At 46.7% G+C, this 27,818-nt stretch overlaps 1 protein-coding gene across 50 annotated transcripts in view; it reads right to left on the bottom strand.

Annotated features, from left to right (window-relative positions):
- Positions 1 to 27,818, bottom strand: part of SORBS1 (sorbin and SH3 domain containing 1) — a 225,957-nt gene that overhangs the window by 160,760 nt on the left and 37,379 nt on the right. For 47 of the 50 annotated variants that reach the window (XM_032432268.1, XM_032432255.1, XM_032432263.1 and 44 more), the window contains one exon: positions 1,871 to 1,955. The gene's annotated coding sequence lies outside the window, so the exon portion shown is untranslated. Of the gene's footprint in view, positions 1 to 1,870; positions 1,956 to 10,599; positions 11,257 to 11,841; positions 13,360 to 26,220; positions 26,239 to 27,818 lie in introns of those variants that run through there. The other 3 variants (XM_032432253.1, XM_032432252.1, XM_032432251.1) reach the window with 3 other exon arrangements.

The raw sequence follows: 27,818 nt of genomic DNA on the forward strand, positions 1-27,818 counted from the left end.
TTGGTTTTTTTCCCCCCCATGGCACTTATCACTACCTGAAATTATTATTTAGTGATTTACTTTGTTCATAAAATAATTTTTAGTGAACACCCATCATGTTTGCATGCGAGGTGCTCTTCTAAGGGCTCGGGATATCCAGTGAACAAGATAAGCAAAGATCTTTGCCCTCTCGGAGCTCACGTTATTTGCCACCCTACTTGAATCTAAGCTCCAGAAACATGGACACAGTCTGCCTTTAGACCCCTGAATCTCCAATGCCCAGAGCAGTGCCTTGGCACACAGTAGGTATTAATACATATTTGCTGAATGGGTAGTGGCCCACCCACCTGAGACCATCTGCTTCCCTGAGGAACCCCACCATGGAGCTCTTCTTGCCGACCAGATGGGACTCTGGTTGTAGGACCCAGAATGTCCACTGTGTCCCTTTAGACACAGCAATCTGGCCAGCCTCCCATGCCTGAGTTGGGTCTCTAACCCTGGGCCTGCCTGTCCTAACTGCCTGTCCTTCCTGCACCAACCAGCACTCCGCCAGCTCCCCACCTGGCCATGCCACTGAGACTTGTCTCACTAGGTCATACCAGCTCCTGGTCCACATGATGGCAGCTGACCAGCCAGTCAGCAAACAAACCGGCTTTTCTCAACAAAGAGTGGTGGGGATCCAGACACATGGGTCCTACTGCCTCCTTGGCTCATGGTGGTTCTTCCCCTCAAAGAGCTCACACGAGACCTTCAACATCAACTAGCCGGTGCTCTCCGGAGCATCCTTGGCTCAGCCCCGACGCACCGCTGCAAAGGACAGAAACTTGCTTCCTTCCACTGCCACAGAAGCAAGACACTTACCTGCTGTGATGAGTAATTCAGTTTCTTTTGGAAAAATGAAGAACATTTGTTAACTGAAATTATCTGATCTCAAATAAAAATGAAGGTAATTGGGAAATGCAGTTAGTTCAGTCTTTCAAGAAAAGGGCAGCTGTAGCAGTGGTGGGAAAGGGGAGAAAAGGAAAATACAAAGGTCTTGAAGGACCACTCTGGAAGACTCAGAAAATAGGTGTTTAAGATCCGTGTTTCCAAAATATCTGTTCACATTTTAATTTGTTAGCTTAGAACTACCCAGCTGTACATCTCAAAGCTAAATAGGGTTACTTTCTATTTGTCCAGCACTTTATTCTGTATGAAGCATTCTCAGATATAGGATCTCTTTTAGCAGGACAGGTTTCATTTCCTGTCCAGGGCCCAGAGAGGTCAAACAATTCACCTGCGATCCCAGAGTAGAAGTGGCAGAACCACGTAGGTATCAGAACCCAGATATGCCTCGGCCCAGCCCAGTGTTCTTCCTCCTAGTACAGTAAGGACGGTGTGGTCTCTGAAAATCACATTCTACAGTCCACCAAAAATATTTCCTTTCGTTACAGCGGAAGAAACAAAACAGAGGTGCCTGGGTGGCTCAGTCGATTAAACATCCAATTCTTGATTTCTGCTCAGGTCACGATCTCAGGGCCAGGGGATGGAGCCCCATGTCAGGCTCCACACTAGGCGTGGAGTCTGCTTAGGATTTGCTCTCCCTCTCCCCCTCCCCTGTTCCTGCACATGCTCGTGCTCTCTCTCCTTCAAAAAAGAAAAGAAGGATGGAAGGATGGATGGAAGGATGGATGGATGGATGGATGGAAGGAAGGCTGGATGGAAGGATGGAAGGAAGGATGGCTGGATGGCTGGAAGGAAAGGAAGGAAGGAAGGAAGGAAGGAAGGAAGGGTGGAAGGATGGATGGATGGATGGATGGACAGATGGATACAAGAAAGGAAGGAAGGAAGGAAGGAAAAAAAGGGGAAAAAAAAGAAACAGAAACGGAAACAAAACAAAACACGTATTTACCAGTGGTTTAAGGTGGTGGGATGCATTGGTCCTGAGCTCTGGGCAGAGAGAAGGTTTCACAAAGTCTTCCAACAAATGCCAGCCCCTGCAATGACAAAGATACAAAACATGTGGTGTGAATCAGGCACTCTGTGGCCTCTCCCCAAGGAGGCCAACCAAAACACCAATCGGCAGGCAGCCTGTTTAGGCTTACGCCCCCATCCTCCTCTTCCAGCCCCCACTCTCTTCTCTGACTTCCCCAACTGGAACAAGAATCTTTAGTTCACCAGCTGAAATGGTCCCCATTAGAATCAATGGACCTTGGACAGAAAGAAGCTTTAGAGATCGTCTATAACAGGGCTCACAAACTGAAAGCCCAGTGGGTTACATCTAGCCTATAGCAGTATTACAATTGATCTGTAGGATAGGTTTAGAAAATTTGAGCCAAAACTTAAAAATCACAGAGGTCACATAAAAACCCAGACTTCTAAGTTCTCTTAAAACAACAACAACAGGGGCGCCTGGGTGGCTCAGATGGTTAAGCATCTGCCTTTGGCTCAGGTCATGATCCCAGGGGCCTGAGATAAGGCCCGGCATCAGGCTCCCTGCTCAGTGCAGAGCCTGCTTCTCCCTCTCCTGCTGCCATTCCCTCCGCTTGTGCTCTCTGGCTCTGTCTCTCTGTCAAATAAATAAATAAAATCTTAAAAAAAAAACAAAACAACAACAACAAAAAAATCAGTCAACATGGCCTACACATGTCTAAAAACGATCAGCTGTGCTAAGTAGCAGCTGCCCTTCACAGGCAGGCTTGGCTACTCCAAAATGCCACACTCCCTACCACTACCTAATGTCTCACCGCAGAGAGAGCTGTGGTTATCACTGCCCTTGTATTATTGGATTTTTTGGTCTTGTGTGTGTGTGTGTGAGAGAGAGAGAGAGATACAGAAATAATTCCCTCTACTTAACGAAAGTGGGAACGTAAAAGGAAAAGGGGCAGAGTTCCAAGAGGAAAAAAATGGTACAGCACATCAGCAACTTAAGTTAGCACCCCCACTCTGGAAGGCATGTGAAATCCCTGAACAAGTACAACACTTCCATATTATAAAAGTATAAGCAGGAAACTGACTTGCCTACTCCCACAGTTAGAAGCAGAGCTAATTCTAGAACCTAGGTCTCTTGACTGCCAATCTAGGCACTCTTCCACTATGTCCCACCGTATGGTAGTCTTATATTGTAAAACAAAAAATATTTTATATACACAGGTGTGCATGTATGGGTCTTTCAAAGCTAATACTAAAGTCAAGGAGATAGAGTTGAAGTATCCAAACCGCTCTACTGAAAGGCTTGCCATACTCTTCTATTCTTTGACAAATGAAGGTAAATTCCATTAGGTTCCCTAAGGCTTCACTTCCTAATGTGACAGTCTCAAGAATGTGGATCCTTGGGCTCCTGGGTGGCTCAGTCGGTTAAGCATCTGCCTTCAGCTCGGGTTGTGATCCCAGAGTCCTGGGATCAAGCCCTGTGTGGTCGGGCTCCCTGCTCAGCAGGGAGCCTGCTTCTCCCTCTTCCTTTGCCTCCAACTTGGGCTTGCTCTCTTTCTCTCTAGTGCTCTCTCTCTCCCTCAAAAAAACAAATAAAATCTTAAAAAAAAAAAAAGTTGCTCCTTTAAGTACAAAAAAGTCTCATAAATACCACGCATCTATTACTACAAAAGTGGTCAGTTAATGTCCCAAACTGTCTGAAATACTCTTTATGCTAGAAAAATGTCCTTTGATATGCATTTTGAATACAAGGCTACAAATAAGCTTATATAGAGGTACTAGACTATAATAAACAATGTTCAACTAGAAGATCTTGGTAGGAGTTATTTATATCATCCCCTCAAAGAATGTACTGATTCATTGATCACTCAACAGATACTTACTGAACCCAATTACACGCCAGGCAGTGTGCAAGGCGATGGAAACAAAAAGATGAACCAGATCCAGTCCCTGCCCTTAAGCTGCTCTGTCAAGGTAAAAGACAGATCTGATACTCAAAAACAGTTCTAACACAAATGGGTAAACCTAAAGATCTGGGAAGGCACCGGTGCTCTAGGAGCACTGGGCTGGGGCTCCTGGTGCAGCTGAGGGGAATAGACACTTCCCAGCATGGACAGATGCCGAGGAAATCCTAAAGCAGGGAGGGGAGTGGAGCAGGCAGGGGGAGAAAAGAGGAGAGGGTGGGAATTATAGGCCATGGGGCAACATGGGCAAAAGCAAGGAGTGAACAGCCCCTCCAATTTGGTCTCATCCACATTTCGTGTTACCTTGTCAGTCGTAAAAGCCCCTGCCACCTGGGGGCATCCGGGTGGCTCAGTTGGTTGAGTGTCTGACTCTTGGTTTCAGCTCAGGTCATGATCTCAGGATTGTGAGAGGTCTCTTGACTGCCAATCTAGGCACTCTCTCTCTCTCTCTCTCACTGAGCCCACGTCAGGCTCCATGCTCAGTGGGGAGTCTGCTTGAGGTTCTCACTCTCCTCCCTCCCCCCCCCCAGGCCCCCCACCCCACTCACGCTCTTTCTAAAATAAGTAATCTTAAAAAAAAAAAGCCCCTGCCACCTGACCCAACATCTGCTGAGAGGTCATGTACACTTGTGGACATTTATCTCGCCAAGTGCCCATATCAAGAGTGCCACCATTTATCAGCACTGATTCCTGGCAATGCCCACCTAGGACTCCCTCAGGGCAACCAATGCTGTCCCAGAGTCTGCCAGGCCCAAGAAACATGGTGGTAGAAATACTGACCCTTCTAGTATTTTTAGTACTTCCGTCATGTCCCTGAGAAGACAGCTGATAGTTTTTTGTCCTGTGCCAGTCATGAGCCCATCCTGTATCTACCTCAGGGCCTGGATTTCTATGGCCAGAATCTACTATGCAGTCAAGCCTTAAGCAGGAAGTTTTGTAAGAAAATGTCCCAGAATATCTGCCCATCAAAATCCCCAGGTGGAGTTCTCCCATTCTCATGGATAGGATAGGGATGAGCCGCCAGCCCCAATCTAGGCTGAAGCAAAGCCAGGGGCCAGCACCCCAAAAGAGACATTTTGGAAAGGAACATAAAGAGGAGTGAAGACCAAATACGTGTGCATGGTTAGGGTTGCTCAGGGTTCAAGACCAAGATGAGCAAACAAAGAGGCAAAATTCACCTCAAGAGTGGGAAGAACTTCCCTGGATCTGTCACTGGTGGGCAGGTTCCCAAATCTGGCTGACAATTAGAATCACTAAGAAAAAAAAATTCCTGGGCCCCCGACTCATTAAATCAGAATCTCTGATTTGGAGGCCCAGGCATTGTTCAGGTGATTCTGATGCCCAGAGTCCTTCCCATTTGGAAAAAAGTATCTTTCACTCAGAGGCTTCAGGAGCTCCAGAAAATCTCCTCGAGGTCATTAATTCAGCATCCTCCAGGCAGGATGCAAGGATCCAGGCTTCGGGGGCGTTGCACATTCTTAGTGTGTTTGGCCACTCCCTACATCACATTAAGAGAACCATCACTTAACTCGTTTTATTCTAAATACATAAGCATAGAATGCCTGCATACGGTGACCCGGTGCCACTGCTTCCAGATTCCAGTCTCAGCAGATCGGAGCCCTCATACCTATGCAGGCTCACCCTGTAGGGCAAAGGGTCTGGGAGCATCCAGTCACCAAGGTGGCCTTCAAGGAACAGCTCCAAGGCACAAAGTACTCTGCCTCAAGTCCTTACTGCCCACCAAAGAGAAGACACTGAAGATCAATGCAATGCCTAGAAACCTGCCACGCCAGCTGAGCACTTCTCCTTCCAGATTTCCACTCTGTGGTTAACTGATGGCCTGAGCAATCTCAAGCCAAGAATGGCAAAGTAAATGCTGTGCGCCACGAAGATGACAGACGGGAATAAGTTGGTTCCGTGAATGGCCAACCTAAAAAGATCTCTCTCCTGACATCACCAGATGCTACCAGGTGACCTTCAGACAGCCCAGCACCAGAGAAACCCGCAGCTGACCAACATCAGCCTTCCTGATCGCAAGGCCCAGCAGCATTCCATAGTATCCTTCACCAGAAGGAGGATACTCTTACGCATCCCCGCCAGCCTCAGGGTCCTCCACTTGAGCCATAATGCAAATTTGGAAGAGTGTAGGTGGGACAGGAAGTCTAGGAAAAGCTCAAGATACTAATCTGCCCCTTCTGGGGGTCATCAATTTTTAGGCAATCCATTGTTTCCTGCAGTACCATTATGCCCTTGCCTAAAACAAGACATTTCTTTGACTTATCCCTCCAAAAGAAATCGCCAAACGCCAAACACCTGGAACCATTACCTCTCTCATTTACCTCCTCCTGTCTACCCTACCCCAAGAATATAGAACAATGCTAGGTGTTGTGGAAGTCACATTAGCCACCTTCATTCCTACCAATCTAGACCATCCAAATAGGTCTAGTCCAATGGGAGCCTCTAGGGTTACAGGTCCTCAGAGCACTATGTACCTCTCCATAGCACAAGCACTTACTCATGCTTACCTCCTTTGTTGTTTACCTGGTAAGGAGTCTTTTGCTTGTTTGCCCAACTAATCACTGTATGCCAATATGATGCCTTCAAACCCTCCAGATTCCCTCAAGATACACCTCAAATTTCATATCTCCCAACTGAAGTATGATCAAGCTAACCCATCCCCTAACTACTTAGGTCTGCCACTAGACTCTGAAATCTAGGCCCCCACTAATTAGCCCACTAATTTAGTGGACTCAGAAGAACTGCTCAGAAAGCTAGTCTAGAATTGGAGAAAATCCCCAACTGGCCTTGAGGCTGACCAACTTGGGAAGGAATCAAATAAAAATAATTATCTTTATTTCTTTTGTGCAGTATATATCATTTTATTTAAGATGATTTTCTAATATATGCAAAATGAACTTTTTTGGCCCGGAAAGTACTTCCCTATATCCCAGAACAAATCCCACTGGGACCATGCCCAAATACTCGATGCCAAGGTAGCTCAAACAGGAATCGCCTCTGGTCCCTTGCCCAGCTGTCCTCCCTCTACACCCATTGGCAGAGGAAAGTGGGTTTGGAGGAACTTTTTAAAGCCCTCCCACCTACTTCAGATTCAGTAGGAAGCACAATGAAGGTTTCCAAGTTCTGTGAACGACACAAAGCTCATAAAATAGAATAAAATTAGTTGAAAAATAGCAAAATAATTTTTAGCTCCCCTTATTAAAAAAAAAAAAGCACGCCTACTTTAAATGAATCATTTAAGTATGAGTGACTTCATACTTTCTTCCACTGGGATATAGTTTTCTTCCTCACAAAGATTCCCTCCCAGGCCCCCCTCCACTCCTGAGACAGGATACCTCCACAAAATACCTGTCCTGATTTGTGCCCCCCCACCCCGAGAAAATCTTGACAAAGCCCAGAGTACTCCCCCTGCAGAAGGCCAGAGGCTCCTTCCCTCTACGGTCTTTGCATTTGCTGTTCTCTCTGCCTGTGAAGCTCTTTCCCTGTGTCTTGCCATGGCTGGGGTATTCTCACCATGGGGAACTCAGATCCAATATCACCTCTTGACTCAGGCCAGCCCTAACTGCCTAATCTTAGTCCCACCAGCAAAAGCTACTTTCTCAATAGGACTATCACAACCTGTAATAACCTTAACTTATCCATGCTTCCCTCCAGGCGGCAGGAATCTTGCCTGACTTGTTCATTGCTGCAAACCCAGCACCACAATAGTTCCTGGCACAAAGCAAGTGCTCAGTAAGTGGGTGAGCAAGGAGGTGGAGACAGGCCACTGGAAACAGAGCTGAGAGCCCTCCAAACATGTTCTATGGCATGACTTCATCATGGCATGGCTTCTGGAATGGTCTCCTGGTTTCTCTTGCCTTGATTCTCCTTACTCTCGTTGATACTTAGATACTGATTCTACCGCTGCATATCCCACTCCCTACCCCAACTGCTCAGACTTGGGTATTCCCCCTGGAGACTCAATTCCCAAGTTCGGCTTCTCCTACTCTGCTTCCATTCAGCCATTATGAGCTTGCAAAATACAGACATCCACAGGGGTAGTTGACCTGCAGGACTCTGACCCAAGCCCACTCTTCCAGCTGTATCACCAATATCCAGTTCCCCATTTCCACCCCCATCACCACTAATCAGCTCACAGCTCAGGTGTGTGCAACTACCACTCCTCAAGTTGAAACCTCTGCTCAGGTCTCTCCCGCTGCCTCAGGACCTGCTAGCTTCCTCTCACCTCTCAAAGCCCCCAGAGCTTTCGGCCTGCTACCCTTCCCCTCTACCCCACAGTCATGATATTTACCCTAATATCCTGAAACTCTTTCTTTTGTTTCCCTCAGTGGACTGCTCCTTGATGGTTAGGGTCCAATCTAACTCATCCCTGTTGGCCCTGAGCCTGGTACACAATAGGTACCCAGTAAAAGCATACTTAAGTGAATTATCTTATTTTCTTTTTGACAGTTTTCATTTCCACAGTGACTCCATGAAGAACCTTAACACTCAGCACAAGTAACAGAAGACATTCTGTTGTTAGCATGCTTATTAAGACCAAGTAGTTTTATCATCATATTATAAAAACAAACAGCTGAATGGTGAGAGGCAGAAAGGTATGGTACTAAGAGTACTGGTTCTGGGTTCAAGTCCAGTCTTGGCCACTCACTAACAGTATACTAATGGGTACATCACTTTCCCTCTCTGGCTCCACTTCTCATTCTCTGTAAAATGAAAGGGCTAGTCAGACACAGAAGACCAGGACATAGAGTACCAGGATTCCATTTGTATGAAATATCCTGAAGAGACAAGTCCAAGGAGGCAGAAAGTAGATGCATGGTTGCCACGGACTAAGGGGAGGGAGGGACGGAGCGAATGGTAATGGATACAGGTTTCTTAGGGAGTGATGAAAATGTTCTGGATTAGATAGTGTTAACAGTTGCACAACATTGTGAATATACTAAAAAACACTGAATTAAATACTTTAAAAGGGTTAAAGTAGTGAATTCTGTTACACAAATTTTAAAAAAAGAAAGAAAGGGTGAGACTAGAACAGAGGTTGAAAACTGGAGGCTCAGCAAGGCCACACCAGGCCTATGGCATGTACTTTAGACCTAAACAGAGTTTTTGATGTTATCTGCAGAATCGAAAAGCCAGACTTTCTCTGTACAGGTGGTTACACAAATCTGCACTTGATAAAATTGCACAGAACACACACATGCATGCGCACACTGAGTGCATATATAAACTGAACTAGTAAAAGCCGTGTAAGGGCTGTAGATTGCAACAGTATCCATTTCCTGGTTTTGATGCTGTACTATACTTACGTAAGGTGTTACCAATGGCCGAAGCTGGGAGGACACACAGGAACCCCTGGACTTTTGTTTTTTTTTTTAAACAACTTCCTGTGAATCTATACCTACAGTTGACCCTTGAATAACACAGAGGTTAGGGGCACCAACCCCTGCTCAGTTAAAAATCCATGTATAACTTTTGACTCCCCCAAAACTTAACTACTAATAGCCTCTTGTTGACCAGGTCTTAGCGATAACATAACCAATGAGCACATATTTTATGTTATATGTATTATATACTCTTACAATAAAGCTAGAGAAAAGAAAATGTTAAGAAAATCATTAAGGAATTAAAAATACATTTATAGGGGCACCTGGGTGGCTCAGTCAGTTAAGCGGCTGCCTTCAGCTCAGGTCATGGTCCCAGGGTCCTGGGATCGAGCCCCGCATCAGGCTCCCTGCTCGGCAGGAACCCTGCTTCTCCCTCTCCCACCCCCCTGCTTGTGTTCCCTCCTTGCTGTGTCTCTCTCTGTCAGATAAATAAATAAAATATTAAAAAAAAATAAAAATAAAAAAAAATAAAAATACATTTATAGTACTGTAAATAATCTGGGTTAAGTGAACCCATGTAGTTCAAATCTGTGTTGTTCAAGATTCAACTGTATTTCTTTTTTCTTTTTTTTTTTTTTAAGATTTTATTTCTTTGTCAGAGAGAGAGAGAGAGAGAGAGAGAGAGCACAAGCAGGGGGAGTGGCAGGCAGAGGGAGAAGCAGACTCCCCGCTGAGCAGGGAGCCTGATGCGACACTCGATCCCAGGACCCTGGGATCATGACCTGAGCCGAAGGCACACGCTTAACTGACTGAGCCACCCAGGCGCCCCTCAACTGTATTTCTAAATTTAAAAAAAAAAAAAAAAAAAAAAGGCCAAGCTATTACCTTTTAAATATTCTAGATGTGTGGCTTCTCCTTAAAATAACAAGATCTGGTAACGGTGGGCCTCAAAGACAGCAATTGGATGGACTGGGTAGTAGCTATGCCCCCTTAAAGGCGCATGGCTCTCAGATCCGTCTCTCTAAACACCAAGTAAGTGTCACTGCCATTTATCACAATGCTTACACTGCCTGTTCCCTTACAGAAATATTTGTCTCTCAACAGTAAGAAAATGACAGACCAACAGGGTCCTGTATTTCCAGAAAAAAGGGAGACCACAATCTTTGTGGAAGTGAAGAACATTCCTAAGATTGGAGTTGGAATCTCTGGCCCTTCACCACCTGTCACCTGGCGGACCTCTGAGGCATTTGAGGTTTGGACCCCAGGACTATAACTCTTTAGGACCAGATTTCTTCCACTAAGTCAGCAAATAAATTTTAAAACCAAACCTCTGGAAAAAAACACAGCTTAAGTATACACAGTATCCCATTCTCCCCTAAATATTTTTATTCTTTTCATCTTACCTTTCCTGAGAACAGAGGATCCTGCTCTCAGCCACCGAGAAGGAAGGTCCCACCCCTTATGCATGATCACATCCAGATAAATAAGCAGTCCTTTTTTTTCCCATTGAAACTGAAGTTCTATTTAGTAAGGGAGGAAAAGGGCCCTCAGGGCATACATTCCCCCACCTTTCCCATCACACCACCACCCCACCCCCAGAGAACGTGCTTGGAATGCAAGTGTCCCTGAAAGGGGGCGGGGCAAAGCCACAGAACCGAGGGAAATGGCCCAGTGAATGCTTTTAGTGCAGCTGTTTCCAGTCAGGTTACCCAGAAGAATCACCTGGGACCCTAGACTGAGGACTTATAATACCCCCCTCCTTCAGGTGACATTCATGCAGACTACCCAGCATTGATTCATCCTATGGCCTTTGTAAACCATTAACTTAGAAACCCCTGGCTACCCTGAGCAGCAGGGCAGGACACACTTCTCCAGTCCAGAGATGCTAGAGCTCTGCTGTCCTGTACGTACTCACTGGCCACACAGGGCCACTGAGCTCTTGAAATGTGGCTAGTGGGACTAGAGACGTTCTGGGAAGGTGACATACACGTTGGATTTTGAAGACTTGGTATGGAAATAAGGAATGTAAAATATCTCAGTGACATTTTTTATACTGATTAAATACTGAAATATTTTAGATATACTAGGTTAAAGAAAATCTGTAGTTAAAATTAATTTCACTTGCTTCTTTTTACATTTTCAATGTGGCTTCTAGAAAATCTTAACATGTATGGCTCATATCATCCTTCTATTTCACAGCCATGCTCGAGGAGACGCTCAACATTCCAGCATGGGGATGCCAGCCATAATGGAAAAAAAACAATTAGGACTTTGGTCAAGCCTGGTCTCCACCTACCAACTCAACTGCACGATCCTAAGCAAGTTACGAATCTGACACTGTTTCCTCCCCTGTACCCAGCATCATAACATCCAGCACACTGGGCTGAGTGTAAATAAAAAAGGCCTGGCATCTTCCAACAGCTGGTACTCAACACCTGCACCCTCCCTTCTCCGACTTCCTTAAGGCCCTAAAATCTGAACCCAGGATCTCCTGGCATCAAATTTACCAAGCAAAATGCCCACTTCTACACAATGGCTGCAGATGGCACAGTGGTTCTCCACCCAGAGGGTACAAAGGAATCACCTGGAAGGCCCCCATCCCCCAGAGACCCCGACTCTGTCCACCTGGTATATGCATTACTTACAAGAACCGTGGAGCATTCTAGGAGTCCCTCTGAGAAACACACGGCTGAGAACTGTGACCAACATCATCAGAGCCACATCGAGATTTCCCTGGCCAGAGTTGGGCCAGCCTGAACGAGGCAGGTGTGGCCCCGGACAGGCCAGGAACTGAGCAGGGCCTTTCCCCTGCAGAATGCTGCGTTCCTAACAGCTTTTAAAGCTAGGTAGGAAATGACCGTCTGCCCTGGACATTGTTCCAAACACCAGAAGGCCACTGACACTTCCTGCCCTCACATAAGGCCCCTTAAGAGGATCAAAAAATATAGATAGGTAATTTCAAGGTGCCCAATAGCTTGGCAGTTGGGCTAAAACAAAAACAACAACTGTGCTGCTGAGCACTCCCACCAGCAACATGAGAGGAACGAGGGCAGGTCCTCTTTCTGCCCTTGCCTGGTTCCCAAAAGCACCAACGCTCGCCTGAACTTTCTCAATATCGGGCCAAAGCTTGGGGCTCTTCTCCAGAAGCGTCTCTCCTGCTCTCCTCGGAGCCCAGAAAGGGGCCAGGACGTGATGCACAGACCTGCATGGTCCAACAGCCTGTTTCCTCAGGGCCTGCAGGAAGTCCTCTTACTGGATGCGCACGCGGAACGGGCAGAGCGCACACATCAACTGAACCCCCAGGCATGCTGGCAGAAGAAAGAACTCTCTTTACCTAAGCCAGGCACCGGTCCTTCCCTTGCTTTAAAAACCCTGTGTGCTAAGCCATCTCCATCTCAAACCAGTACAAGAGAGCAATTTCTTGGAGAACAAACATTTAAATAATCTTCTCCAATAAAAGTTCCGTCAGTAAAACACAACCAAGAAACTCAACCTTGTCCTTTTTCTTAGGGCAAACTTCCTCTCTCTGGAAAAAATACAATCTGAATGAATCGCTGCATCCCTCCCCACTACGTCCAAACTGCCTTGTATTTTTTTTTTTTTGCAAACAGGGTCCAAAGTGATTAAGCACTGAATCTGAGAACTCGGACATATTTCTTTATTTTTAGTGCAGGAAAATGATGTAGGAGTTCGTTCAGAGGGGAGAGGAACACAAGCTGCACGCGGACTCTGGCACACCAAACCCCACCACAGGCCACTTCCCCCAGCTCACCCCCACTCTAGAGTCTGCTTCTCACACTCTTCTGCCCCCCACTCAGCCTCTGTCTCCCAGACAGAACACACCAGAAACGTCAACATAACCTGGTCTCCTAGTAGCCCAGTCTCCACTTGGTGGCCACATAAGCAAACAATCCAGTCTAAACATAACAAAAATTCAAAATGTTATTGCATTTCTTATTGAACACCAACAGGAGAGAACGGAAGTCTTAATGCACCAGGAACGATCTTTAAAACTCTTCCCCCTTCTCTACCACTTGTATCCCTCAGACAGACAGCAACTATTCTTCCAAGTTGACTCCTCTCCTCCTCCCCACTCTTCCCAATCCCATAAACACTTCTCCCTCCCTCTCTTTACCCTTCTCCCGCATGCCTTCTTCTGTCACACAAGCATTGGGCCTTCTCAGATACAAATACAGCTCCTCTTTACACTTACACACACACACACACACACACACACACACACACACACACACACCCCACCCCCAGTTCCTGGTCCTCCAACTCTGCTTCTATCTGTTGCCCCAACTCTAGATGAAAACGGGCCAGCAACGGAGGTAACCAAGATAAAATTCTCCTAAGAAGGTAGGGTAACTGGGCAAACTGTTCAGCAAAGAGAAGAGAAAGCCCATGGACATTCACAGGGCCTGTGGCAAGGAGCAGGGCAAGCTCAACAGTGTGAATGCCCCGTGGTGCTTTGTCACCACTCAGATCAGCCAGCCCAGCTTCAGAAAAGATGCTCTTTATATCCAGCTCAGACCTCCGCTGGATCGAGAGCACCAGCACAGCCATTCACAAACCAAGCTTGGCTTCCCAGAGCTTCCGGGAACACATCGGCGGGGTATATCCACCATTACATGAATGGGGATAAAGTAGTATATGGAGAGGGAGAGCTCCCAGATCTCTGTCAACAGCAGAAATTCATCCCGGTGCATGGAGAAGTTACCCGGATCTGAATGTGTGAAGCCTGTGGGCCTAGCGCCATAAAGGTCTCCTGAGATGGCTCTGCTCATGCAGATGGCGTGGCTCCTTCATTCACCACACAGTGAGGCAGTGAGAAAGAGGGAGAAACTATGATGAGAATGACCCAGCCTCGGGGCACCTGGGTGACTCAGTTAAGCGTGTGTCTTTGGCTCAGGTCATGACCTCAGGGTCCTGGGATCGAGCCCCATGTCAGGTTCCCTGCTTGGCGAGAAGTCTGCTTCTCCCTCCCCGTGCTCTAATGCTTTCGCTTGCTCTCTCTCTCCCTCCCTTTCTCCCTCCCTCCCTCTCAAATTAAAAAAAAAAGAATAACCCAGCCTCTACTTTCAAGGAAGCAAGTAGAGGGGATGAGGGCCACACAAGGTAAAAACTGATGCAGAGCTGTGTCCGATGGACACAGGGACAGCCATACGGCACAAATGAAAGACTGCTAACCTAAGTTCTGGCTCTGCCATGGATTAGCTGTGTGGTCTTGGACAAGTTCCTATACCTCTCTGAGCCTATTTCCATTCCTGCAAAATGAGAAGGCTGGCCACAGGTGATCGGAGTTCCCTTCCAGAACTAACATCCCAGGTATCTATGATTTGAGGGAAACCTGCTGTGGGGGGTCATGAACAAACAGGTGGGGAACAGAAAGGCAGACAGGCAGACAAGTACAGAGTACAAACTATTCCAAAATCTCATTAGGATCACCGATTGCCACTCTATGAAAATACTCTCTGTATCTTCTAAAGCTGCAGTCGTCAAGCATGGTCAGCAGCCACAGATCAGTCTCTGGGTTCATTAATCTTAACAGAACGATGTGCACACTGCTTGGCACCGGCCATTTGCTTAAGGGCACTGCCTTCCTCCCACAGTGGTAAGACCTTCCTTATCCTAATGAAGGCCAGAGTTCATCTGCTCTAGTTTGCAGATGAGCAGACTGGCTCAGAAGAGTCTGAATGACTCCCCAAGCTACACAGCTTGGAGGGGCAAAACCAGGAGAGAAGCCCAGATTGTCCGACTCCCCACCCACCATTAAATGCCAATTAGATAACTGTGTGGGATCCCCGCAAAGCTGGGACACTTAGAAACCCCACGCAGATGCACCTAACTGGTCCAAGAGGATGGGGGAAGATTCTGCAAAGGGGAGCCAAGAGCAGCCTTTCCTTCCTCCACCACCATGACAGCAGGTTGATCACCAGCTGTGGGGGAGTGGTATCCACCTGCTATCTTATTACACATACACATTTCCATCTGTAAGCAATGCAGGAGGTGGTTTGTACTCTAGAACTGAGGTACTCTAGCTCCTGGGGTCCAACTGATAGCATATGCAAAGGCCTTACCACTTTCTAAACATGTGTCCACAGGCAAGCCATTTAACATCGCAATGCCTCAGTTTCCTTGTCTGTAGAACAGGGAAAACAAGAGTACCTACCTAAACCTCATCGGGTTAGGAGGAGGATTAAAAGAGGTAATACCTGTTTAAGTGCTCACAACACAATGTTAGTTATTATTACTATAATTTTTCTAGGGAGGAGTCCAAACTTTTCATCAGGTTCTCAAAGGGGTCCATGACCCAACAAAAATTAAGAATCCCTGTTCCACACGCTCTCCTTGGAATGGAGCCGAGGTCATCCTGTGAGCAGAGAAGTTACCTCCCCTAGCTTCCTCACCTTTCCAGAAGAAAGGGATTTGAGGCTTTCTCTGCCCACCGCCCCCAACTCCCAGAGGGAATTAAACAGCACTGGAGGCAGGGAGTCATCCTTTCTGTGGCTGGGGAATACCTTCATGCACCCCTTACAGCCCCACTCTCAAAGTGGAAAATTAGAAGGAGAGACCAAGTCCCAGCTGCAGTCTCACACGCTCAGGGATAAGCCCAGCCACGGCCCCGAGCCTCCACTGTCAGAGTCTGGCCACCTTCCCCGCGCCTCCTGCTGAGGACCCATGAACCCCGAGCCCACCCACTCCAGACCCACGAGCAGGTGATGTGTTGGGATGTGAGGAAGATCCGAAGCTGAGGTCCTGGTCTGGAAAGAGCAGACCAAAGAGGAAAGGGATTAGAGAAAAGGTATGGAGGGTGTGAGAGAGAAGCAATTTAAATTCTGGCTTTGTGGCTCTTTGGCCTCATGACCTTGGACAAATTACTCAACCTCTCGGAACCTGTTTCCCCCATCAATAAAATGGGGGCTGATGAGCAGTCTTTGCTTCTCAGAGGAGTTGTAAAGATCAAATGAGATCGACATCTAACACAGGATCTGGCACTCAGTATGTGCTCAACTGATGCCAACTGTTATTACCATGATGATGATAATGACGAGGCAGAAAAAGGTTAGCACAGTCACGAAGCCTTACTGTATTATTGGTCTGGGGCTGTTTTGATGTTGTTGCATTAGAAATGAAACCAAGGCAGGTTTTATGGGAAGAGATACCAGTACTGGAGGGAATACAGGGTCTTGGGCCCAAAACACAGAAGAGCTCTAACTGCAGAACCCCAACCTTGGGTCCTCGGCTCGGAAAGTCCCACACCGGCAGCCAGAAAGATGGAGAACATAGATGAGTGCCTAACAGGGGGGCCAACATCACACCTTCCCCCCCAGCTGGAAGAGCATCAACTCCATAAAGTAACCCAGGCAATTCTTACAGGCAGTTAGTCTATGTTGGAGGGATCAACTATGGGGGATTACTTACTACTTAATAAACACAATGTTGGGTTAGATGAAATCTTTCAAATCAGGGAAATTTAGAAGACAAATAAGTATAAAAGTAAAAATAAAAGAGAGGCATCTTTGATGATAAAAAGAGAGGACAACAGTTCCCATGGTAGCGCTGGCTCCCAGCGTCCCTGGGTTCCAATCTGTTATCCGTCCTGCATTCTCCACCTTGTTACCTCATTGGCAGACTAGGAAAGAGTTTAAAAGCAACCATGCTTTCTCCCCACCCCCAAATAATTTTCTCTAATATAGATTAATATATGTTCATCACAGAAAGCTGGGAAAACAGGAAGTCTCAAAGGAAACACAATAATCCAACTACCAATGTTAACATGTTGATTTATTGCTGCCAGTCTCTCTTTATGGCAAGTCATTTTTATTTAAAGATTATACCCAGTTTTCCTAAGATGGCAAGCATTTCTGAAGAATCCGTAAAAGCAGTAAGAATTGAGGAAAATTTAGACCTGGTTGATGAAAGGGGAGATAGGTGTGGGCACGCGTGCACACACACACACACACACACACACACACACACACACACACACGTGTGCTGGTCTTGCTTCTCAGAGGCCTCTTAAACTCACAATATAGGATTGATCACTATGGCCACCCCTGAACTAAGAAGTTTAAACTCCGAGGATCAAAAAAGAACTACACCCTCTAAAACAATGTTCTTTAAGTATCAAAAAGTCTAGCATTTCAAACAAGCATTTTTAAAAACACATCTTTAAAAACCCCAAACCTATGATGTGTTCCTTGGCATGAATCTGGGTCAGTTCCTGGTGGGGTTCCAGGACAGGATTTCAGAAGATACTGTAATTATTCCTCCTGTCACTGATACCATTCTATCAGACTCAAATAAATCCAAATCATAATGAAAAAGAAAAACAAAACTGAACCTCTCTGGCAACACACTTGGTGCTTAGAAAACATTAATTTTTACCAGCATCTTTTATAGCTGCCTCTTAAAATCATTTTTAATACTGCTTATACAAGAGTAATGGGGGGAATAATTTGTTGACTAGTTTCAACAAACTGGACCTTCAAGTTTGCCCTCACCTGTTTAGTGGAGTCCCAGACAAGGACATCAGTCCAGTAGGAAAGAACTTCCCAATGAGATGAGCCACCCAACATTGAAAGGGGCAGCCTCTCGAAAGAGTGGCCCCCTCACTGCTGGGAAGTAGGCAAGCAGAGCTGAACCAACCACGTGGTTTCCAAGGTCCCTGACACCTTTAAGATTCAGAGTCTTCATTTCTTACAGTGGAAGTCCCACCCTGTTCCCTTCCCTCATTCCTCATGAGTGAGAAAGACCGGAAGATCACTGCTGTAGCCCAGCAAAGTCTCCTCCAGAACTCAGAAGGGCCATAAATAGAGGCAAAGGAGAGGAGGTAGGAGTCATTCACGAGCCTGGAGAAAATAGATGAGGCCAAAGGAATGGCCTCTAGAATTGGACAAAGAATGCAGAGGTGTCTGTGGGTGGCTCCGGGAACAAAGTGAAACTCTTGAGACTCAGAGTAGAGTCCACATGCTCTACCCGGAGACTGGACTGCAGCAGCTTTTCTGGAAAAGGGAGCACTTTTAGGACTTCCCATAAATTCCTGAGGGTTCCCAGGATACAAGTATTTCTACCACCATCTCACAAACTTTGGATATCACCAGTCAAATAGAGACAGAAGCTATCTCCTTGAGAGTGTCCAAGACCCCAAGTCTGGCAAACAATGGCCCACCATAAATTAGGATGGTGGATTTTCTCTACACTCTTTTATGGAAAAGCAAAGGATAACAAAATGAGTTGATATTTGGTCCAAAAAAACAACATCCAGGAGATGCCCTAATTCAATTCAGATTCCAACAGGTTCTTGGTATTGGTTGGTCCATGGAGCTAGTAACAACACAAGGATCAATTCAAACCAAGAGCTTAGAATTTTGGACAGACTTTAAAAGTCTTGTTGGCAAGATCACGAAAAGCCAAAAGATGTGTATGTCACTCCATGTAAGGATCCTTTGTCCCTCTCGGATAAGTCATGATACTCAGGACTTTTAGAGAGGACAGGATTTTTCTTCCTCCAGAGTCAAAAGGGGATAGTATACAGGGAGAGGGAAGAGCTAAATGCTCATCTTATGTGGTGAGGAGTCAACAGATAATGCCCCAAAGTAGCAACACATGCAAGTTACTGAAAATGTGGAAGTAAATACTAGAAGAATCTGTTAAGATTTTTAAGTGAATGGGGCGCCTGGGTGGCTCAGTCGTTAAGCATCTGCCTTCGGCTCAGGTCATGATCCCAGGGTCCTGGGATCGAGCCCTGCATCGGGCTCCCTGCTCGGCAGGAAGCCTGCTTCTCCCTCTCCCACTCCCCCTGCTTGTGTTCCCTCTCTCACTGTCTCTCTCCCTGTCAAATAAATAAAATCTAAAAAAAAAAAGAAAGATTTTTAAGTGAATGCCACTGAGGAATGGGGTGGAGGTAAGGAGACTGGAACCTGTGTGGTCCTGTAGAACTATTTGATTCTTGAAACTATACACATATGTAACTTTGATAAAAACTACAACTTTTAAAAGGAAGAAAGGGGGGAGGGGCTAGGGTACCTTGGATGCATCTATTTTCCAACTTAAGTTTTTATTAAAAAAACAATACTTAGGGTTGGGGGGAATACTTTAAATCAATGATATTATTTCTCCATATTTTCCAGAGTTATGTTTTAATAACTTTTTTCCTCCTCCAAAAAAGGGAGAAAAAGAGGAAAACAGTTATCCAGAGAGAACCATGGGATGGTTTGGAGGTAGTTTCTTCTGACATATGTGCATATGTATATCCATATATCAATAAAAACAGAATTTTCATTAACTCTTTGGATTCATCCAGTGATCATAAGGCTTTTATTTTGAGGGAGAAGGAATATTTTCCAAAGTATTAAACTGGGCCTTAGCTTCTTAAACCATCAATAAAAATTTCTTTCTGTGAGGACAGGCAGGTCAGGTTGTCCTATTGTAACTACATGGTACAATGACAAAGAAAAAACAAACCCTTTTTTGATAGTGATTGGGATTTCCCCAGAATTCCTAGACATAAAATTGCAATGGGGCGGAGGCCTTACGACAAATTGGTTTCACCTGATATTGTTATTTTCTGACTGTGTCTTGTTTCTTCCTGTGCAAGTCTCTTTGCCCCTCTCTCCCCGCCCACCTGTCACTAGCTGCCCCCCCAGCTTCCCGTTTTATTCCCCGCCCCCCCACAGCTTCCCGTTTTATTCCCCTCTCACACCTGTACCTTCTTCCTGCCACCCTTACTTAACTGATGCGCTAAGGAACTGAACTCATACTCTAATTACTTTCTGCATTGGCAGAACAGATCTGTCTTTAAGTTTAAAACAGGAAAACAAAGTGCTCCATTTATCCATTTTCTACAGACCATGTTGCAGATTTTTTTTTCCAAAACAAAGGCAGCTGTCAGCTCCAGGGCCTAGGGCCTGATGAGGAAACCCTCAGAAATAAGAAGAGCTCAGACCCCTGCCTGGAAAAGCCAGTGCAGGCATGAAAAAGGCTTTGTGTGGGCAAGGTGGTGGTTTCTCAGAGAGGCCAGGGAGGAGAACGAACCAAAGCCAACTCACACTGGACCTGCGGTGCCTGCAGGCAGAAGGGGCATGTACCCGCCCAGCTTTACCTTGGGGGGTGGGAGTGGTAGCTCCAGAAGGAAACCTAAAACGGTCAGGGCATCCAGCTCAAGAACCACCTACTGCCCTCTCCATCCTTCTAAGAGGGACCTGCCTCTTTTTCTGATCTTCCAAAATGAGTCTTTTTTCCCCCCGTAAGAGCTTCTTTTAAAATCAGGTCACCCCCATCCTACACATACGAGATTTTTTTTTTTATAACCTAGATGCTGGACATATCTTAAAAGAGCTTTTTGGGTTCTGATTACTCTTTGAAATGTAAGCTCTCTCTCTCCCGGCCCTAAGAGATCTGTGCATTTCATATGGCTGTCCTCTACAGCTCCGAGTGTCTGAGAAAAAACACTGACTGGGATAGAAACCCGGCACAACCCGAGGTCTGCAACGAGCGGTCTCCCTCATAGAGAACGGGGAGCTAGCTGTTCTGGTAATCTGGCCAGCAGTGAATCTACCTGCGGCCTTATCACCCAGCCCTTTACTTCCCATTTTAGCCATAGGCTCCTCGTGGGCTTCTGTCCCAGGAATACTGGTTCTTAATTACTGCCGCATTCTTCTCCACAACTGTCCCTAAGCCATCTCCTTATGAAGATTCATGAAAACTCCTAGGAAAAAAAGAAAAATGAGAGCGCAGATAAAGCAATTCTGCTTTCCTTAAGAAAGTCAGGCACTAGTTTCCATTTCGAGAAAGAAACCAGTAAATTCCCATACAGTAAGTTTTCTACATAGGATTTAGGCCCCTGGGGGAAGGGGGTGGAGGGGTGAATAGAAGGGATGCACCAGTTCTCATCAAAGAGTAGCAAGATGAGACGCGTTTTCGTACAGTGGCAAATGTTCCTTTTGGACTTGCTTCAAGCCTGTGTGTGGGCTGATTCTCCGAAATAAACAAAATTCTCTTGTATAACAGAGGTTAGGGGTGACTGAGAGGGTGAGGATTCTGACGGAAAAGAAATCACCCACAAATCACCTCTAAGTGAGATCCATTCCTCCACCTGCACTGGGTCTTGACTTGGCAAAGCCAGACCAGGGACGTGGGGCCGTATCTGAGTGTCCATGTAACCCCAGATGGGTGCGTACGTGCTCCAGTTTAAGTTCAATGACAACCTGAACGGGTACAGCTCTTGAGAGCCCTGAAACGCCCTGTTCCACCAGCAAAGAGCTGGAATGCCAATCCTGGCTTCAGTCAGCTCCCAGACACCACTGCGGGAGGCATGATGTCCTGAACGACAGTTGGCCAAACACGTGTGAGGGAGGTGCAGCTGCCAGGCTTTCATGCTTACCAGGAAGAAAGAGTGTTGATTTTGCAGATTTCTGATCATGTTTTTACAGCCAGTGTTATTCCCAACCCATGTTAAAATGCAATCTGAACAACACGCCTTTCCTCATTAGTCTCCTTGAACTTAAGCAGTTCCACTGGCCATTGGCCCTGGAAGCCCTCTGCTCTCCACGGGCCACACCTGCGTTGGGCCAAGCGGCGGGGTAGAGGGAACCAGGATCTCTGCAATGGCAGCACGGGCAGGAGTAGAGTATTTGATTCAGACACAGGGCCCCTGGGCTGAGGACCTTGGCCCCAAGCAGCTGCAGGATCTCTGCGGGCCGGCGAGGCCCATCTTAGGAAAACTCTTGCCACTCCAACAGGCTTGGGGTCTGTGGTTGTACTACACTGATTCCATGCTCTCCCTTTAAATTTCGTTACCCAAATGCAAGAAGCACGAAAACGAAAAAGAACTAGAATGAACTGAGAAGTTACTTTAGACCGAGAGCAAAGAATGGGCAAAGCAGCCGGCAATCCTGCCGGAGGGACCTGGCAGGCCACCACAGAAAGGATCCAGGCTAGAAAGGGCCCTTTACAAAATGCTGACGGTTTGCCCAGGCTCTTTTGAAAATTGGGTTTTTGGGTTGTTTCCTGAATTTTTTCCTCACAATCTTGAACATTGACTATTATGTAGAAAAAAGAAAAAAGAAACATTTAAAGGGACAAACTATATCCTTGGGAGACACAGGAAGTATGCTGTTTGAAGTGAGGACCTTTTCTTTCTCTTTCTTCCTCATACACACACACTCCACCAGCCTTACGAGTAATCCGCTGCCAGAGATGATGCCCAGCGGACCCTGTGGTAGCCAGCAGCCTCTGCCAGCCACTGATGCAGTGGAATAGTTATCTGACCAGTTCCCTTCCTGATGCTCATCTATTTTTGGTTAAAAACTCAAGCTTCAGTTAGGGCCCAGACTTGCCGGGAGCTCCCTCCTTGGAAGTACTATTTGACAGTAATCCTCAAGGGCCTAAAAAGCACACACACACATACACATAAAAGACTTTCCATCTAAGACACTGGAAATCAAGCCAGTTCTAGCCCCTTACTGCCATGGTTCTGAGATCTGTGCAGGTATCAAGCAGTGGTCATCCCAGCCCAGAAAGGTCATAGGAAACCTACCTATCCCACCACTGATTAGATATCTATATGCCCAGTACCATGTAGACATGATGCTTACAACAGAAATTCCATGATGCTTACAACAGAAATTCAGAGATTAAAAACCACCCAGTGCAAGCTAGTCAGACAGCCATATAAAGGAAAAAAAAAGGTTAAAAAACCATTATCAGTCACAAGAAATTGAGAGACTGGATCAAGTGTTGGCTACAAACGTCAGCCAGACTTTGCACCGGGCCTTGGGGTAGGAATAGTTTGGTAAGCAGAATATAATGGAAGGTAAATGATCTCTTTAGAGGCCAAAACAGAAACCCTGAGGCTTTCTTCTCCTCAAAGAACCAATGGCTGAACAGAAAGCCAACATTAAGCCAACCCTTTCCCCTCCCAGCCCCACACCTTTGTCTCTCTCAGGTATGGAATATAGATTCAGAGGAGGACAGACATCCAAGCAGGGGCTGCTGGGTGATTGGAGTAAACGTGCCCACCACATGTTGGCAGACTGAGAAGCAAGTCAAATTCTCTTTAACTGGATCCCCAAGTCTAGGTCTCAGATCCCTAAAATCTCTCCAGACCTGAGAAATCAAAGTCGTTGAGGGTGTAGCCAGGGAATCTGTGTTTTTAAGCAAGCCAATTTGATCCCCAAAGTGTGAGAATTGCTGCTAGCCTGTTCCAGCCTTTCTTCTGAAATGGGGATAATTAAGAGAAAGGTTGCGTATCTCAATTAGGAAAGAGATTTCAGCAGAAACCACACATGTCACGGAGAGAGGGAGGAAAGTGATTGAGCAGTTAGTGAGGAATCTCCTAGGCTAAGAGAGAGAATATGAAGATGAGCCACCCAGCCCACAGGGAGACTCTCCCTCCGCTACAACCTGGGAAGATCATAAGAAAGGTGATTCCTTTACTGGAACCAAAGATGGCTTCAGTTTGGGTGGGTCTGGGCCAGTCTAAAGAATGAAAGAGTTTGCCAGTGCAGATGGGACTGTCCAAGTTTGGCCCAAAGCAACCTGCAAGAGATACCTTCTGCCCCTGAGTAGTGGGGACTACCAAAAGCCATCCTAAGTCCTAAGGGATTCAAAGAAACAGTGAGCTGCTCCCACCCAACTCCTGACATCGTAGCCAATGACCTAGGGTCACCAATGCCCACTCAGCTCTATGTGGCTACAACACGGGCCTGTACGGACCATCACGTGCACTATCCTCCAACAATCAATGGGTTTCACCTAGCACTCTCTAGGCTTGAGGCAGTGGCAGGGCCAAGGGGCTCCAGATCTCAGTGGTGTGTTTCAGTGGTTCTCAAAGTGTGGCCACACTAGCCCAACAGCATCAGCATCACATGGGAACGTATTAGAAATACAAATCCTGAGGCGCCTCGGGCATGCAGTCAGTTAAGGCACCATGTCTTGGTTTCGGCTCAGGTCATGATCTCAGGGTCGTGAGATCAAGCCCCGTGTCAGACTCCGTGCTCGGGGCGGGGGTGTGCTTGAGGATTCTCTCCCTCTCCCTCTGCCCCTCCCGCTCGCTCTCATGCGCGCTCTCATAAATCTTTAAAAAAAGAAATACAAATCCTCTGGCCCCACTCTAGGGCTACGAGATCAGAAATTCTGGAGGAGCAGCTCAGCAATGTGTGGCTTAATGAGCCCTCCAGGTGATTCTGATATAGCTGAAGTTTGAGAAGGGGCATGCTATGCTATTAATAATATGAACCGTAACAGTAAATCAACAATGGACTGGCATCCATTCACATAGGCCTACAAAACATTTTTAAACATTATCTTATGGATACCCTCTTCTAGTTCTAAGGCCCTATAATTCATTTGAATCTCACAGCAATGCTGAGGAGATAAAGCAGCATTACCATCCCATTTTATAGGTAAAGAGACTGAGGCTCACAGAGATGAAGTGACTGACACATGTCACCCCCACCCACAGCCCACTCACTGACAAGCCACAGAAGAGTGGCAGAGACCTAACTCTAAGTAATTAAAAACTACCAGTCCAAACCAAGTTCTTTCCCCATGGCCCACAGGGAGACTGTGGGCAGCAAGAATGAAATAGGCATCTCTTCTATTTGGCCCACTGTTACTCACCTCAAGTGACCATTTCTAAGACCATCCTCCATTAACGCTGGATTTGAACTGAAAAAGCAATTTTAAAACCACTGTGAGACAGATCCACTTAGTCTCAATGCTGACCTGACACAGACAACAATCCTCAATGGACAAGTGGGCCATGCTCCAAAAGTTCATTTCTAAGTTGGAGGGCTGGAGCTCAGACTGCATGTTCCCCATGGACACAACATGGACAGAGTGATGGGATCCCCAGGTCAAGCCACAAAATTCCATCAGCAAGCGGGAGAGGCAGAAGGCACAGGTAGGTTTGGCAGTGGCCCAGAGGGATCAGAGCCCAACTTTCCCATCATTAAACAACATGAGACAAAGCTCAAGTCCCTTTGCCTTTCCGAGCCTCAGCTTCTTCACCTAGAAATCAAAATCCTCACCTTGCACAGTTGCTGGGAAAATTAAATGACACTGTACATACAGTGCTTGCCACACAGTAGACATTACAAAATATAAGCTATCACCACTTGAACTCCTAAAGTAGCAGCCATACTATATTTTTGCCCTGAAAACTATGCAATTAAAAAAAAAACAAAACCACACACACACAGAGCAAACATTTGAAATTACAAAAGGATTGATTGGAGGATGGACTGCCTCCTAAAAGACCAAGGGAAAGGAAGGAGGGTGGCTGGTCACCCCCAACTCTCCCTTCTGGTCTTCCTCCAGCTCTTAGCTCAATGGTAACTTCTTTGGGAACCTTCCTTGGCCTCCCAGACTGGGTGAAATTTCTCTAGTATATGTTCCGAAGGCCCCAAAGTACTCTTCCCAACCTTACAAGTATAATCTTATTCTTATTTGCTTAATGTCTATCTTCCCCACAACCTCATGCGCTCCATGAAATCAAGGCCTAGCTCTGTCTATGCTCACCAATGTGTCGTGCTCTGCGCCTCGAACATAGCAGGTACTCAGATCCTCAGAGAATGAATCATACCAGGGCAGCTAGGCAGGGCCAGGTAAGGGAACAGGAGGCCATGTGCAGCTCGCTGTACACAGGCAGGTAACTCAGGAGCCGGTGGGCTGAGACCCAGGGTTACCTGGAGAAGCAGGCAACTCTTTTCTTCCTGCCGCAATAAAATCAATCTGCCTCTGCCATATCACTCAGCCAGGAGAGGAGGATTATGAAACCCACAGGCGTCTCCTTCCAATGGGCGCACGTCCCCCAGGGCCTCTGTCGGTGCACAGGGCAAGGCCCGCACACAGATGGCGCAGGGGTCCAGGCAGGGTTGGGATTTGTTGCAGTCTGCCTACCTCAATATCCGTTAAAGAGGTGGGAAGACTCCACACTCACCCCACCCTAAACACTGAAGCAAGGTGTGGAAAATGCTCCTGCCATCGGCAATGTGATGGTTGTCTACACGTACCAGGGATCAGTCCAGGGTGAGCCGCAAAACCTAACGAGGTGGGGGGATGGCTGCCATCCTAGAGATGAGGAAACAGAATCAGGGAGGTTAGGAGCACACTCACAATCATAAAGTTAATAGGCAGCAAAGCCAGAATTAGAACCCAAATTAGATTGCAAAGTGTTTGCTCTTAGCCATATTCAGCTCCTATCCCCGTGCTGATTCCGTGTAAGTTTCTCCAGACTCTGAAGGACACACAGGCTTCGGTGAGCCAATGTAGTGGTGTAAACACACTGCAGAAAGCAGGCAATTCTAGTCTGGGATCTTCTGCTATCATGTGACCCAGAGTAAGTCATTTTACCTCCCTGGATTCCAGGGAGGCTTCCTCCCCAGTAGTGCAGAAGAAAGGACCAGATGACCGTCTCGAGAGAGCTAGTGCTATTGGGCACACACAAAGGCCTGCCCGTCAAAACCGGTCACATCTGCCAGGCTCTCACCGAGGACCCCACCCTGCGGCTGCTCAGCCCTCCCTCACCGAAAGCAGAGGTTAAGCAGAGCCAAAGACCCTGCGCTTGCTGGTGGGAAAGGAAGGACAGAGGCCACTGACTTTTCTACTAGGCCCCCTGAGCACTGGCTTGGAATGAACCAAGGATACGCAATAAGGGAAAAGGCCCAGTTTACCATATGTTTCGTGAAACACAAACCTCCCTTCTGCAGCAGGAAAATGAAAAAATATCCTTTGCTGTGAAAGAAGCAGGTGTCTATCCCCCAGTTTCCCTCAGGCTCCTGCCCACCAGGCGTCTATACTGCACCAGCTCCCTCTGGAAGGTCTCCAACGCGTAAGCCAAGGCGAACTGAAGGATCAGCCTTCAGAGGCCGAGGCCATCCGTTCAAGCAATGATCTCTCCCTAGTGTCAGCCCCTGCACGGCTGTGCAGAGCGATCTGGGATCTACAGTCTCTCTACCAAGCCTTACAAGGTCAAAAATGCTCAAATTGTGTAATTCCTAGGGTGAAAAGGCTGTGGAACAGCACAGACTTTATGGCCAATACAAACGACACTTCACAAGCCAAAACACAATAGCCGAAAAGCAGAGTCAGCAACGGGTGCAGCGGAAGCCAAGGAGCCTGGCGCTGGCCACCACCTCCTTCCAGGCCCTGCCAAGGGGGAGCACCGTCACCCCCAGCACCAAAATAGGAGGCACAAATAGCTGACGTCCATTTTTGGGAAGGTTGCTGACCCCTTAGCCATCCCATCCTTTGCAAAACCCACACAGACTTTTTTTTTTACACGTACAGCAAGACATGGGGAAATGATCAAAGCCATTTTGTAAAATGTTTGTCAACGTAAAGCCGGAGCGGGGCACCTAGCTGGCTCCGTTGGAAGAGCATGCCACTCTTGACCTCGGGGTCATAAGCTCGAGCCCCACGTTTGGTGGAGAGATTACTAAAAAAATAAACATGCTTTAAAATAAATAAACAAAGCCTGAGCTAGGAGGAGCAGAAGAAGGCAGAGTGGGGGTAGAACATCCCCTGCTTCTCAAGCCTCAATGTACTAAATCTAGCAACATATACAAAATACTTCAGTGGCATGGGAGTCAGGAGAAACTAGGGAAATCAA

The sequence above is a fragment of the Phoca vitulina genome, unplaced genomic scaffold (assembly GCF_004348235.1).
Source record: "Phoca vitulina isolate PV1807 unplaced genomic scaffold, GSC_HSeal_1.0 scaffold48, whole genome shotgun sequence".
Lineage (NCBI taxonomy): Eukaryota > Metazoa > Chordata > Mammalia > Carnivora > Phocidae > Phoca > Phoca vitulina.